We start from the raw sequence: 14,165 nt of genomic DNA on the forward strand, positions 1-14,165 counted from the left end.
GAAGACCTCCCACAAGGAACTTACCTCCCTTTTATAGGGGAACACTAAACCTCCTTGTGATTCATGGAGCTGTGTGGTGTGCAGAGAAAGGAGGGAAAGCACCTGCACCTGTAATAGGATGAGAATACACATGTGACATATAACAATTAACCCATTGCTTCCTTCAGCTGTGCTTAAGACATAAGTGCATAATAAGTGACACCTAGTGGGGAAAAACACATAATACAGTTTCCTTCATCCCCTTTTCTGTGATACCTGACAGAGGTACTTTACTCAGGTGTAATAAGACTTAGTGGACCCTGTATCGGCACACTACACAGGTCCAGAGAGACCACCAGTAGAGAGGACACAGATGGTCCCCTCCGTTACACCCCCTTAGTTTTCAATGCTGTTGTGAATGACAAACCTGATAAACGAAAGGAGAAAGCTGAAAAAACGGAATCCGCCCAAATATTATAGATAACGCTTTGTTACATCTCAAAGTGAGAAACACTAAAAGTTTAGTGTATGTTGGGGAGAGTTATGAATGGGCCGTCCACTAAGTTACACAAGAGCATATACAGTACAGTGGTGCCTTGGATTACGAGCATAATCCGTTCCGGGGCCGCGCTTGTAATCCAAATCCACTCTTATACCAAAGCAAATTTTCCTATAAGAAATTACTGAAATGCAGACAATTGGTTCCACACCCCAAAATATTGATTTATTATTCTGAATAACATGTAAAACAAATGAAACAAACATTCAGAAACAGCTGAATATGTGATATTATAAGTTACTGTACAGTAATGGAGAGGATGGGAAACACAAGGGCGGACAGAGACTGCAGGGAGCATGAAGGAATGAGCAGGGCAGATGTGGGCACATACATGCAGCACTCTCTGTCCGGGGAGAGAGGGGTTACAGCTATGGAGAGATTACCTCCACAGTCCTGTCCCCTGATGTAAGCCCCAGTCTGAAGTGGATCTGCTATGATAGGAAGGTAAAGGGAGACTTCCTGGGTCAGAGTACAGAGCTGTGGACCCCGCTATGCAGACCATGCACCTCCCCCACACCCACTACAGGGAGCTCTTACACCAAAGCATTGCTCTTAAACCAAGTCACAATTAACCAAGCCCGTAAACCAAAACACTCTTAAACCAAGTTACTCTTAAACCAAGGTACCACTGTATATAGAGAACGTAGGAGACAATACAGTATAACAATACAGCCAAGTAAAAAGTAATAGAATACACCATGTAACATGCCAGAGGAAATACCATAAAATAACACCCGATCTTCAGACTGGCTTTCCATTCATGGTATTTTCTTCTGTAGCATGTTACATGGTGTATTACATTATTGGTCTTTACCTGGCTGTATTGTTATATTGTACTTATTACTATGTTTGGAGGTCAGATCAGCGTATATGGTGATTAAGCTTCAGTAACCTACAAGTAACCTCTATAGCCAACCATATCTCATCTTGTATTCATGCCAGAGGTGCCCAATCATATCTCATCTTGTATCCATGCCAGAGGTGCCCAACCGTATCTCATCTTGTATCCATGCCAGAGGTGCCCAACCATATCTCATCTTGTATCCATGCCAGAGGTGCCCAACCATATCTCATCTTGTATCCATGCCAGAGGTGCCCAACCATATCTCATCTTGTATCCATGCCAGAGGTGCCCAACCGTATCTCATCTTGTATCCATGCCAGAGGTGCCCAACCATATCTCATCTCATATCCATGCCAGAGGTGCCCAACCGTATCTCATCTTGTATCCATGCCAGAGGTGCCCAACCATATATCATCTTGTATCCATGCCAGAGGTGCCCAACCATATCTCATCTTGTATCCATGCCAGAGGTGCCCAACCATATCTCATCTTGTATTCATGCCAGAGGTGCCCAACCATATCTCATCTTGTATCCATGCCAGAGGTGCCCAACCATATCTCATCTTGTATCCATGCCAGAGGTGCCCAACCATATCTCATCTTGTATCCATGCCAGAGGTACCCAACCATATCTCATCTTGTATCCATGCCAGAGGTGCCCAACCATATCTCATCTTGTATTCATGCTGAAGGTGCCCAACAATATCTCATCTTGTATCCATGCCAGAGGTGCCCAACCATATCTCATCTCATATCCATGCCAGAGGTGCCCAACCGTATCTCATCTTTATCCATGCCAGAGGTGCCCAACCATATCTCATCTTGTATCCATGCCAGAGGTGCCCAACCATATCTCATCTTGTATCAATGCCAGAGGTGCCCAACCATATCTCATCTTGTATTCATGCCAGAGGTGCCCAACCATATCTCATCTTGTATCCATGCCAGAGGTGCCCAACCATATCTCATCTTGTATCCATGCCAGAGGTGCCCAACCATATCTCATCTTGTATTCATGCTGAAGGTGCCCAACAATATCTCATCTTGTATCCATGCCAGAGGTGCCCAACCATATCTCATCTCATATCCATGCCAGAGGTGCCCAATCATATCTCATCTCATATCCATGCCAGAGGTGCCCAACCATATCTCATCTTGTATCCAGGCTGGAGCTGCCCAACGATACCTCATTTCATATCCAGGCTAGAGGAGCCCAACAGGGTCCTGGAGCCTCTGCTAAATTGTATACCTTTTTCCAATAAACTTCTCATTTTCTCTATTGTAATCACTTACATATACAGTATCATCATTATATCTCACATAAAAAGTTTATTTCCATTCCTACAACTCCTTGTAATTAAAAGGGTACTCCTACAATTTTTATTTTATTTTTTTCTTACAAATCAACAAGAAAGTTATATGTTTTTTTATATTTACTTCTATAGTAGAGAGCACCGTGTCAGACTTTTTTTTTTGGAAGGACTTTAAAAATCTGTACAACTTTCTGACACCAGTTGATTTAAAAAAAAATCTCTGGAGTACCCCTTTAAACATACTAGACTCTAGATCAGTGATGGCTAACCTTGACACTCCAGCTGTTGCAAAACTACAATTTCCATCATGCCTGAACAACCAAAGATATGGTTTTGGCTGCCCAGGCATGATGGGAGTTGTAGTTTTGCTACAGCTGGAGTGTCAAGGTTAGCCATCACTGATCTAGACCCTTTGTGGCTGCATTTCTGATGGTGAGATAAAAGTAGTAGACACAATTATAAGGGGAAGTGGATAGTAGATTGGTAGATAGTTTTGGTCTTAGGTTTTTTATATGGGCTTATTTATTTTTTTTTTTAATTTTTAAATAGAAGTAAATTAAAATCTATATAATTTTCTGACAACAGATGATTTAAAAGAAAAACATTTTCTTAGGAGTGCCCCTTTAAGGGAAAAAAAATTCTGCACTCATTGTCAATTAAACTATTGTAGAAACATGAAACACCTATAATACATGTAATAAACTACAACCAGATACAACTCTGATGTAAAGTGCGGGGAGGTGTAATTATTAAAACTTACACCAGATGGCGCCATAACCTGTAACAAAGTATGAGAAGAACTTTCATCAGACTACACTGAGACGAATATAGCTGAGAATGCCAGCCAATGGGATCTGGGTAGACTGGTTATACTGATAACACAGGAAGGAGAGCGGCCATAGCTACCCAGTGTGTAACAAGGCAGAGGCCAAGTATGCTGATATAAGCCCATGTAGATACACCTGAAGAATATATTAGGTTATGCCAAATTTTGGTGCAATTGTGGACGTGGGGTCACATGTGAGCTATGTCCGTTCTCATGTTAAGCAGTTCTAGTCGTGGTAATTTTAGCCAGTTTTAGGTGCAAAAATACAAGGAAAAAGTGGTAAGGCTGGGTTCACACTACGTTTTTTTGCATTCCGTTTTTGCATTTGTGTATATCTGCCTCGATCCGTTTTTCCATTGATTTCCATTACAAAAAATACAGATCAAAAAATCGATCAAAGTGCATCTGTATTTTTACACAAAAACATGGTCGCCCGCATTTGAATGTACGCTAAAAAAATAGAATGTATTTTGATCCATTTTTCTATTGTTTTCCACTACAAAAAATACAGATCAAAAAAATTGATCAAAACGTATCTGGTTGACCACATTTGAATGTACACTAAAAAAAAAAATGCATTTTGATCCGTTTTTTATAATGGAAGTAGATGGAGATACGGATCAAAACAGATGCACACAAATCTAAGATGAAAAAAAAAAGTGTGAAAAAACGGAATGTGAACCCAGCCTAAGCAAAACTGACTTGGACATTTGTATAATTTAAATGTATTCAACTGAGGAGCACCCCAATATATGGATGTTTGCTTATGTATAGGGCATTTCTAGAGCACTGAGCCACCTCTTTCATGTCATCTTGTAATATGTATTTGATGTATTTGATGTTTTTATCTGATGCTCCTCAGGCCAATGGTGGACAACTCCAATGGTGGGAACTCCAGTGCTCCCCGCTACCTGTATTGACTTACCCTGATGACGCACTCTCCCAGATTTCCTATTATAAATCAGTAGAACATTCTGTTCTTGTTTTACACGACTGCTTCCCCTACAGGTAGATGAGTAAAAGAAGCAGGAAGAAGCCTGATTGAACAATATGTTATAAGCCATTAGTATTATGATCAGTTATTGAATAACTGTGACGTGGTCTACAATGTGACTATATGGTCCTTCATGCCCCAATTATGATCACTAGGAGTACAGAGTTTCTTCTAACAGGGGGCTCCTGCACCTGTAGTTGGAGCATATCATACATGGCAGCAACACTATTTATATCACAAAGTGGCAGCAGTCTGGTACTACCAAGGTGACCAATTATGTATGCTTAATACTACCAGCCTGCTACTGCCCAGCCGATTGTGGCCATTGGGGAAATAATCGGGGGATTAAGTGTTAGCTGTTTTATGGGTCACTGCTAAGTTCTCTTAAGATGGCTATACACCTTCAATGACTGTCATTAGTGATGAGCGAATCCTGTTCAATCGAATAGATATTTGATCGAATAGTAAGGTATTCAATAGTATTGAATATTATCGAATAGTACGCCGAATATTTGATAAATATTCGATAAGCATTCAAATCACCTTTCCCTGAGGTGTCATTATGGACTTGGTGAACCTCCAAGTGGTCGAATAGATGTTTTTCAATAATTGAATACTTGTTCCAATAGACTTTAATGGGATCGAATATTTGATCGAATCAGGGCTATATTTGTACGGATATCGAATTCGAATATTCGTATATTTCACTATTTGCTCATAACTAACTGTCATCTGAATTATCCCTCCCGTCCTTCACATATACTTTCCATTATTGTCTTTTTTAACTGCCACAGTGTATCAGGGGGAAGACATTGAAGGGGAGCTAAATTTATGCCAAATTTCTGCATGATACCCCTGGAGGAAGCTGTGTAGCAAAAACTTTCAGATTCTGCCTAGGAAACCCTGTGGCAGTCAGCAAGTGGCAGAAAGCCAACCCTGTGCCCGGCAGCATTACTATTAGTATTTAACACTGATTATTTTAGGTGTTCTCCTCTGTCCCCACAGTATTTTCTGACTAGTGAAATGGACAAACATTAAACTATCTGCTCCTCATAAGCTTTTTATGCATCACATGACTGTGTTTGTTTTGGCAGCAGCTGCACCTCCACGTTTCTTTCCCTGGAAATGTTTATTCATAACCCTATAATAATCCACACTGAAACCTAGCTGCATCAAATCCTTCTGGATTATTATATTACTTTCTCCTGTGTTGATGATGTTAAAGATCTTAGTATTATTTCCAGTATTATTTCCAGTATTTGAACTTATGCAAAGACTATACCGAGATTTTATGCAGCAGTACTGTTTAATATTAAAGGGGCACTCCGGTAAAAAACTTTTTCTTTCAAATCAACTGGTTTCAGAAGGTTGTATAGATTTGTAATTTACTTCTATTTAAAAAAAATCTCACGTCTTTCAGTACTTATCAGCTGCTGTATGTCCTGCAGGAAGTGGTGTGTTCTCTCCAGTCTGACACAGTGCTCTCTGCTGCCACCTCTGTCCGTGTCAGGAATTGTCCAGAGCAGGAGATGTTTTCTATGAGGATTTGCTGCTGCTCTGAACAGTTCCTGACACGGACAGAGGTGGCAGCAGAGAGCACTGTGTCAGACTTTAGAAAATACACAACTTCCTGCAGGACATACAGCAGCTGATAAATAGTGGAAGACTGGAGTTTTTTAAATAGAAATAAATTACAAATCAATATAACTTTCTGAAACCAGTTGGTTTGAAAGTAAAATATTTCCACTTGAAGCCACATTGCACGGCCCTATCAGTAATGTAAATGAACACTGATCGGTTTACTGAACCTGTTACATTTTACTATTAGAATCTATTACAAAAACCTATTAGAACTTCAGAGCCAGTCTTAGCCAATCACTGGCCGTTGCGGTCCCGCCTAGGCCAGTGATTGGATAAGAGGCTTGTCACTTCAGAGACTGGCTCTGAAGTTCCAGCTGTCAGCCGTGTGCACCTATTACAATGACAATCATCCGATGACAATTCTATGAAGCGCTACATTAGAATCTAACTTTATACCAGCAGCCAATGTGTGGTAACAGTAATAGTTTTAATAGTTTATAACCCTGTTCTGTGTCTCTGTACACACAGATACATTATTAATGAACAAACATTTGGAATTTCCTTAGGCCTTTTAGGAAACGGGGGGGGGGGGGGTCTCCTCTGCCTCGCTACCTAACAGGTAACATCACCAGCCTCCTTCATTTAATGGGATATTAACCTGTTCTTTGGCTATCCTTACACTATGGGGGGGATTTATCAAACATGGTGTTAAGTAGAATTGTCTTAGTTGTCCCTAGCAACCAATCAGATTCCACCTTTCATTCCTCACAGACTCTTTGGAAAATGAAAGGTGGAATCTGATTGGTTGCCGGGGGCAACTGAGCCAGTTTCACTTTCCACCATGTTTGATAAATCTCCCCCCATGTGTATCAGTGTAATGCCTATCCTTGGTTATATGTTACTGATTGTTCTTGTGATTGGTAACCAATACCTATGCTCAGGGGTGAGTCAAGGCACTCTGCTGCTCAAGGCTAGCCCACCATGTAGGTATCACCCCTTTAGGTTGTACCAGAAGTAGTTGACCCCACACCCAGGTAAATAATATCCCCAATGTAGATAATGCCCATGTAAGTAGCCCCCATGTAGACATCAGTAATACCCCAATAGGCAGCCCCTCCTTTAGCTAATCCCCTAGTAGGCAGCTGCCCCCCCATGTAGACAGCCCCCAGTAGGTAGCCCCCTCCATGCAGATAGCCCTGTCCATGTAGACAGCCCCAGTAGGTAGCCCCCTCATTGTAGACAGCCCCCCTATAGCTTATCCCCCAGTAGGTAGCCCTCCCCCATGTAGGCATCTGTCCTGTAGGTAATCCCCAATAGGTAGCCCTCCCCCCCATGTAGGCATCTGTCCTGTAGGTAATCCCCAATAGGTAGCCCTCCCTCCCATGTAGGCATCTGTCCTGTAGGTAATCCCCCAGTAGGTAGCCCTCCCCCCGATGTAGGCATCTGTCCTGTAGGTAATCCCCAATAGGTAGCCCTCCCCCCCATGTAGGCATCTGTCCTGTAGGTAATCCCCCAGTAGGTAGCCCTCCCCCCATGTAGGCATCTGTCCTGTAGGTAATCCCCCAGTAGGTAGCCCTCCCCCCCATGTAGGCATCTGTCCTGTAGGTAATCCCCCAGTAGGTAGCCCTCTCCATGTAGGTAATTCCCGATAGCCTTTTCCCCAAGAATACAGCATCCTAGTTTGTCGTTCCCCCACCCCACCCACCTGACACAGACACTTCAGGTCATCTCATGGTATAAGCCCCCCTGCTTTTACAGCATAAGCGGTAGGCAGTAAATGTAGGACGGCACTGTATACAAAGACTAACAACCCAGATGTGACTGCAGTAAGCCACCAATATCTCAGCTCCACCCTGTATGAAGGGTCCAGGAAGCTATGAGGAGCTGTTAGGTGGGCTCCTCACCGTAAATATATATCTTTGCCGTCCGTATACCTCACAGGCTAGAAAAACAGCTTAACCTCACCAGGTGATATTTAGCTAGGCAAAGTAAACAAGGTGACCATAATGTTCCTTCATTGTGACATCCAGGCACCGGGCCAGATATAGCAGCAGCGGTAAGAAGAAACCATGCGACAGGCAAAGGTGTAAACAGACCTGGGGACAGAACCTGTGACATCCCGAAATGCGTAGACGAAACACACCAGAAGCTTTTACGGAAACTGATGGCGCTCAGTGGGCATGGCTGGGCAACCATACTGGTTCTAGTATCAACAATCTAAATCTTTGACTGGCCGGGACACGGAAGCCGTGGCTACAGAACTCTGACGGACAAGGACTGAAGAACCACCAGGACAGAAACAGTGGCCAGCGTCAGAACGGTAAAGTTTTAAGAAGGTCCCCTAGCTGTCATTTATAGTACTGGTCCTCCATGGGGCACAAGGCTTTAAGGATCAGGTGTGACTCCCTCCTATAACCTGCCCAGAGCTTTGTCACAATGGGAACCATCGCTACTTAAAGGGGTATTGCTGCCTTTTTCTTTTTCTGCTTAATTAACACACATTACAAAGTTATTGCATATCCATTAGATATTAAGCTTTAATTAGGTTTCTGTTTTCCTATGATGGGATTACATGATGTTGTACACCGGTTTTAAATTCCATAGTTCCTATTCATATATGTTGAAGTAAGTTGTCCTGGCTATTATATATGTGGTATGTTAAATTATGGAAGAGTGTATGTCTAATTCTGAGATGGGTAGAGCGTTTAAAAAAAAAAAAACTATATACTACAAAAAAATATTTTTTCAAGATTTTTAAAATCTTTCTCAAAAAGATATTGGAACAAATTCCTTCATCGTGAATAATTTGCTTAGTCAGTATGGTGTTATGCTCCTCTTTGGGATGACGAGACTGATGATTTACACATCGCCAGAACAGGCTGCGCCATTGCAAATTTTTGAGAAAAATCAGGCTTGTACATAAATGTACAGATTTTGTATGCTAAAAACTGGAGTGCAAACTTTCAAAAATGTCCTCATTGACGATGTGGTTTGTGGTCATCCTGGGAAAGGATTGTTTCCTGATTCATGCGGCTTTCGCAACCATTACATGACATATCGTAGAAAAACATTTCCATGTGTTATACAGTCTAAAAAGCTTAGAACTAGCATAGAATGTCTATCTGCTCCAATGTTACGACCACTGGCAAAAAGTCTGGACTCTCCATATTTAGAAAATGATCACCCAACTTTATTACTCCGTAGCAAATCCACAAACTTCAGATGCAATGTAGTGCTGAAATCCCCAACAGCTATGACTGGCAGCTTGTGCTCAGTATTCTACTAGCTGGGACAGCACCTCTATGTAGATATACAGCTATGTTGCCTGTAGAGCATTTTGATGGCAACGGAGAACCCGAGGATCTGGTGCAGGTGTTGGAGATTTCAGCCAGAAGATGGGTTGGTGATATCAATTGGGAGTGAGGGACTATGAACATGCAGAGCATTTCCCAAACATGCAGATCATTCCCAGTATGAAATTAGTGAGAAACTGCCGAAGAAAACTCGTAGAGATCCAAACTGAACCAGGGAGCATTGACTTCCAATCACAAATATCAAGATAACACAAACAGGAAGCCGGGAAACGATGAGAAACTAGGACAAGAATGTGTTCAGCTATATGTAACAGTAGCACCACCAGAACTAATGCTACCAATGTATCAATGTAAAATATTTCACAGATCATAAAGCCACCCCTAGAGCCATAAACAAAGGTGAACATGACTTTGGGAGGAGAAGACCTATAACCCCTGCAATCTCGCCGTATAGAGGAATGCATTTAATCACAGATCGTTCTAGTTTAAGAGGGAGGAAACATTTCCCTTTTTATCTTTATTCTACAACTGTTTTTATTTTGCATGTATTGTTGTATCTCCTATTTGTTTGATACTTTCAAGGTATATCTGGTATCATGTACAATTTTACTTCCATTTCATGACTCACAGTTGACATTAACCCTCCAAGCCAAAGGGCTATAGTTCAGCCATGGTTTCCTAAAGGTTTTCTCCACAGGTGGTTTTTCCTTTCCTGAATGCTGGAGGATGACTCTTTTTTAGTTGAGGATTAGCTGTGTTGGTTAAAATTTTCATAGATTTTCACCTGGATATGTAGTTCCAATTTATACTTGGTTTCATGGTGGTGAGTTGGCTTGTAAGTTTTCAACCTTAAAGAAGTCCGGGGTCAGATTTTTTTCTCAAAAGAGCTGGGGAAGAGTGAACTGAACATAACAATGTGCACCTACCTCCCAGGCTCCAGCACTGGGGTCTGCTTTCTTAGCTCCAGTTCCCAAACCCCACGACCACTCCCTGGTCTGAGCGGGGACCCGGGTCATGACTTGTCGGCCCCATTCAGCCAGTCAGTGGCCATAGCGAGGTTCTGCCTCCTTTATTGCAGTCTGCCCAGGTGTTGTATGTCAGGCAGCTGGGGATCTCACAATATTCATGAATCCCAGTGTCCATACACTTCATCCGGCTCATGCCTTTGTTTTATTTATGTGATTTAAATAAAGGCCATTCTGACACCAATAAAAGTATTGTGCATTTTTTTCATAGTTGGTGTTCATTGTAGTTGAAGGTATTTTAAGGGAAAGTCATGGGAATACCAGAGGTGTAAGGATGCTGAGACTTGACACCAGACCTATGAAGGTTTTGTGCATCATATTTATTAAACATCTACTTGCTGACTGACATATTTTTATGTATTGTCTTTCTAGTATTTTCAAGTAAAATTATTTTTCTGTATGTACTATTAGAGTATCACTTCGGAAAATGAGACCAACACCGAAAATAAAACCTAGCTTCATTTTGCAGGCTTCTTGGAGTAGGCTTAAAATATATAAGCCCTACTCCAAAATAAGCCCTAGTTACAGTCAGCTGACCACATCCCTGACACTGGGGGCTGAGCACCAACCAATCAGGTCCAAACTTTCATATGCTCCGCCCCCACCTGCTCAACACAAGCTGCAGGGGAGACAGGAGGGGTAAGAAGATGCAGAATCGGGGACATTGTATATGGGGGACAGAGGATAAGTGGGCCAATTACAGACGGTTATATGGGATGTGGACTACCTGCAGAAGGGGAAGGTATACTGTATGGAAGCCTAACTACAGGAGAACTTATAGTATAGGAACCTAATAATAATGGGACATACAGTATGGCAACTAACTACCATACAGTGGGGCTACAGGGTAGGGGTATAGCGTGTTTCTCTGAAAACAAGCCTAAAAAAAGATTATATATATATATATATATATATATATATATATATATATATATATATATGTATATATATTAATGTAAGACCCTGCCCCATTATTTGGAGAATCACAGTATATACAGTATATCTGTATCCCCCTGACAGTCTATGATTAAAAACAGATGTCTGCAAAACACGTCGGTATCAACAACATTTTCCGGCATTGCAACATTCTTCTAATGGATTTATATCGCTGCTGGATTTACGCTCTTTGCTATTATAGAGCATCACTCTGGGAAAACAGCAGCATATCCGCGCAGTCCAGGAACTTTATACTGAAGCAGATGTGGTAAGCCATACTGTACAATTATATACACTGAATCATAGAGGCTGCTTTCTCTCCTCGGTGCTCTGTGATATAAATGTAAGCATTGCCCAATGGCTCTATGATGTGTCAGGAGGATTACATAGAAGAAGCTGCGAGAGAGAACAGGAGACTGGTGGTGAGTGATAGACAGGCTGCCAATGTAAGGAGCCTAACAGAGGATGGTGGCCATTCTGTCAGCCCACTGGGGCTCCATGATGTCATTATGGTGGGTGATGAGTTACTCATGGCAGCAGGGGGTCTAACAAAATTTAAAATTCAGGTAAAGTTTATATGAAAATTTATGTAAAGTGTACATCATTTTAACCCCTTAGCGACCCATGACGTATCTGATACGTCATGGTGCCGCTCGGGGTGTTCAGAGCGGGGTCCTGCCGGGTGCCTCTATTAGCCGGCGCGGGTCCCGTTGCCGCGCCGGCTAATTAAACCTCTAAGTGCAGCTGTCAAACCTGACAGCTGCATTTAGAGGCACTGCGCCGCACGTCCCTGGTGTCTAGTGGGACGGATCTCCCCCCCGCGATGCGATCGCGGGGGGGAAATCCGTTCTTCTGCCCGTGCCGGGCCTCAGCGTCGGAATGACGCTGATCCCGGCTCGGCAATAGATTGCTATGGCCTGCAACAGGCCATAGTAATCTATGACCGATCTAATCGATCTTTGCTGTGTATATACACAGCATTGATCTCTATGAGAGATCAGTGCTGTCTATATACAAGTCCCCCAGGGGAGCTTCTAGTTACAGTAAAAAAAAAAGTAAAAAAGTGTTTTTATTAATAAAAAATCCCCTCCCCTAATAAAAGTCCAAATCACCCCCCTTTTCCCATTTTATAAATATAAATTAATAAATAAATAAATAAACATATTTAGTATCGCAGCGCGCGTAATCGCCCGAACTATTAATTAATCACATTCCTGATCTCGCACGGTAAACGGCGTCAGCGCAAAAAAATTCCAAAGTGCAAAATTGCGCATTTTTGGTCGCATCAAATCCAGAAAAAATGTAATAAAAAACGATCAAAAAGTTGTATATGCGCAATCAAGGTACCGATAGAAAGAACACATCATGGCGCAAAAACTGACACCTCACACAGCCCCATAGACCAAAGGATAAAAGCGCTATAAGCCTGGGAATGGAGCGGTTTTAAGGAACGTATATTTGTTAACAATGGTTTGAATTTTTTACAGGCCATCAGATACAATATAAGTTATACATGTTATATATCATAGTAATCGTAACGACTTGAGGAACATGCATAACAAGTCAGTTATACCATAGGACGGACGGCGTAAATGCAAAACTCCCCGAAATCAAAACAAATTCTTTTTTTTTTTCAATTTGACAGCGCAAATGATTTTTTTCCGGTTTCGCAACATATGTTATGGAAAAATAATGCCTGTCATTGCAAAGTACAATTGGTTTCGCAAAAAATAAGCGCTCATATACGTCTCTAGGTGAAAAAATGCAAGCGCTATGGACTTTTAAACTTAAAATGGAATAAGCAAAAGCGCAAAAACGAAAATAGGCTTTGACCTTAAGGGGTTAAAGGATTTTTTTTTACCTGCCTGCTTTGATTTTAGTACTCTCACTGTCTAGAGTCCCTTCCCTACTGCACAGCTATGTATGATTTTCAGATACTTTTTAGTCAGTAAAGGGGTGTGGCTGTGTAAAAGGGGAGTGGCTTTACTAAAAGAAACACAAGTAAGATGCGACAATATGCACCAAAAAATGCAACAAATTCTGATGCAATTTAAGCCAACTACTGAGATGGTCAAAGCAGTCCTGAGCCACTGTGATAAATCTGGCACATTCGTACATTTACACTGACTAAAAATTAGTTGGCTCTTGTCAGTCTGAGAAACTGTATAAAATTTATGAACTTCTGGACAAGGGGCACTGGTCCAAAATGGTAAAGGTCACCTAAGAAGGTGTGCTAGAGTGGATTGACACACTACAGTGGAACAGCTTACCACCAGGAGCTTCAATTATTACAGCAGTATCGGAACTAGACTCCTATGATTGGTAAAGGGTTGTCTTCTCCACTGATTGGTAAAGGGTTGTCTTCTCCAGTCATTGGTAAAGGGTTGTCTTCTCCAGTCACATTTTCTGGAAGGGTGTTGGTCTGTCAGAGAAGAAACATCAGAGAACAAACACCCTACAGCAATTGCTAGAAGAACACAAGCTGGTGGTTGCGATTAGGGATGGTCCGAACCTACTTCACTTCGCATTCGTACGAACCCGAACTCTCTGCAATGATTCCCGCTGTCTGCCCGCTCCGTGAAGAGGGTGGATACAGCGGGAGGACCGCCTGGAAAACTGGGATACAGCCATAGCCATAGGCTGTATCCCAGTTTTCCAGGCGGTCCTCCCGCTGTATCCACCCGCTGCACAGAGCGGGCAGACAGCGGGAATCTGATGCCGAGCGTTTGGGTTCATACGAACCCGAACCTCGGCAAGTTCGGACCATCCCTAGTTGCGATGTTATTGTCTGGGG

General features: G+C 42.2%; 1 protein-coding gene across 7 annotated transcripts in view; it reads left to right on the top strand.

The window, feature by feature from the left end:
- The first annotated feature begins 8,171 nt into the window (after positions 1 to 8,171).
- The window catches only part of LOC138772340 (uncharacterized), a 71,447-nt gene continuing 65,453 nt past the window's right edge, over positions 8,172 to 14,165 (top strand). For 2 of the 7 annotated variants that reach the window (XM_069952667.1, XM_069952670.1), the window contains exon 1: positions 8,173 to 8,416. The gene's annotated coding sequence lies outside the window, so the exon portion shown is untranslated. Of the gene's footprint in view, positions 8,417 to 11,589; positions 11,640 to 14,165 lie in introns of those variants that run through there. The other 5 variants (XM_069952672.1, XM_069952673.1, XM_069952671.1 and 2 more) reach the window with 4 other exon arrangements.

Source organism: Dendropsophus ebraccatus, chromosome 14, assembly GCF_027789765.1.
Source record: "Dendropsophus ebraccatus isolate aDenEbr1 chromosome 14, aDenEbr1.pat, whole genome shotgun sequence".
NCBI lineage: Eukaryota > Metazoa > Chordata > Amphibia > Anura > Hylidae > Dendropsophus > Dendropsophus ebraccatus.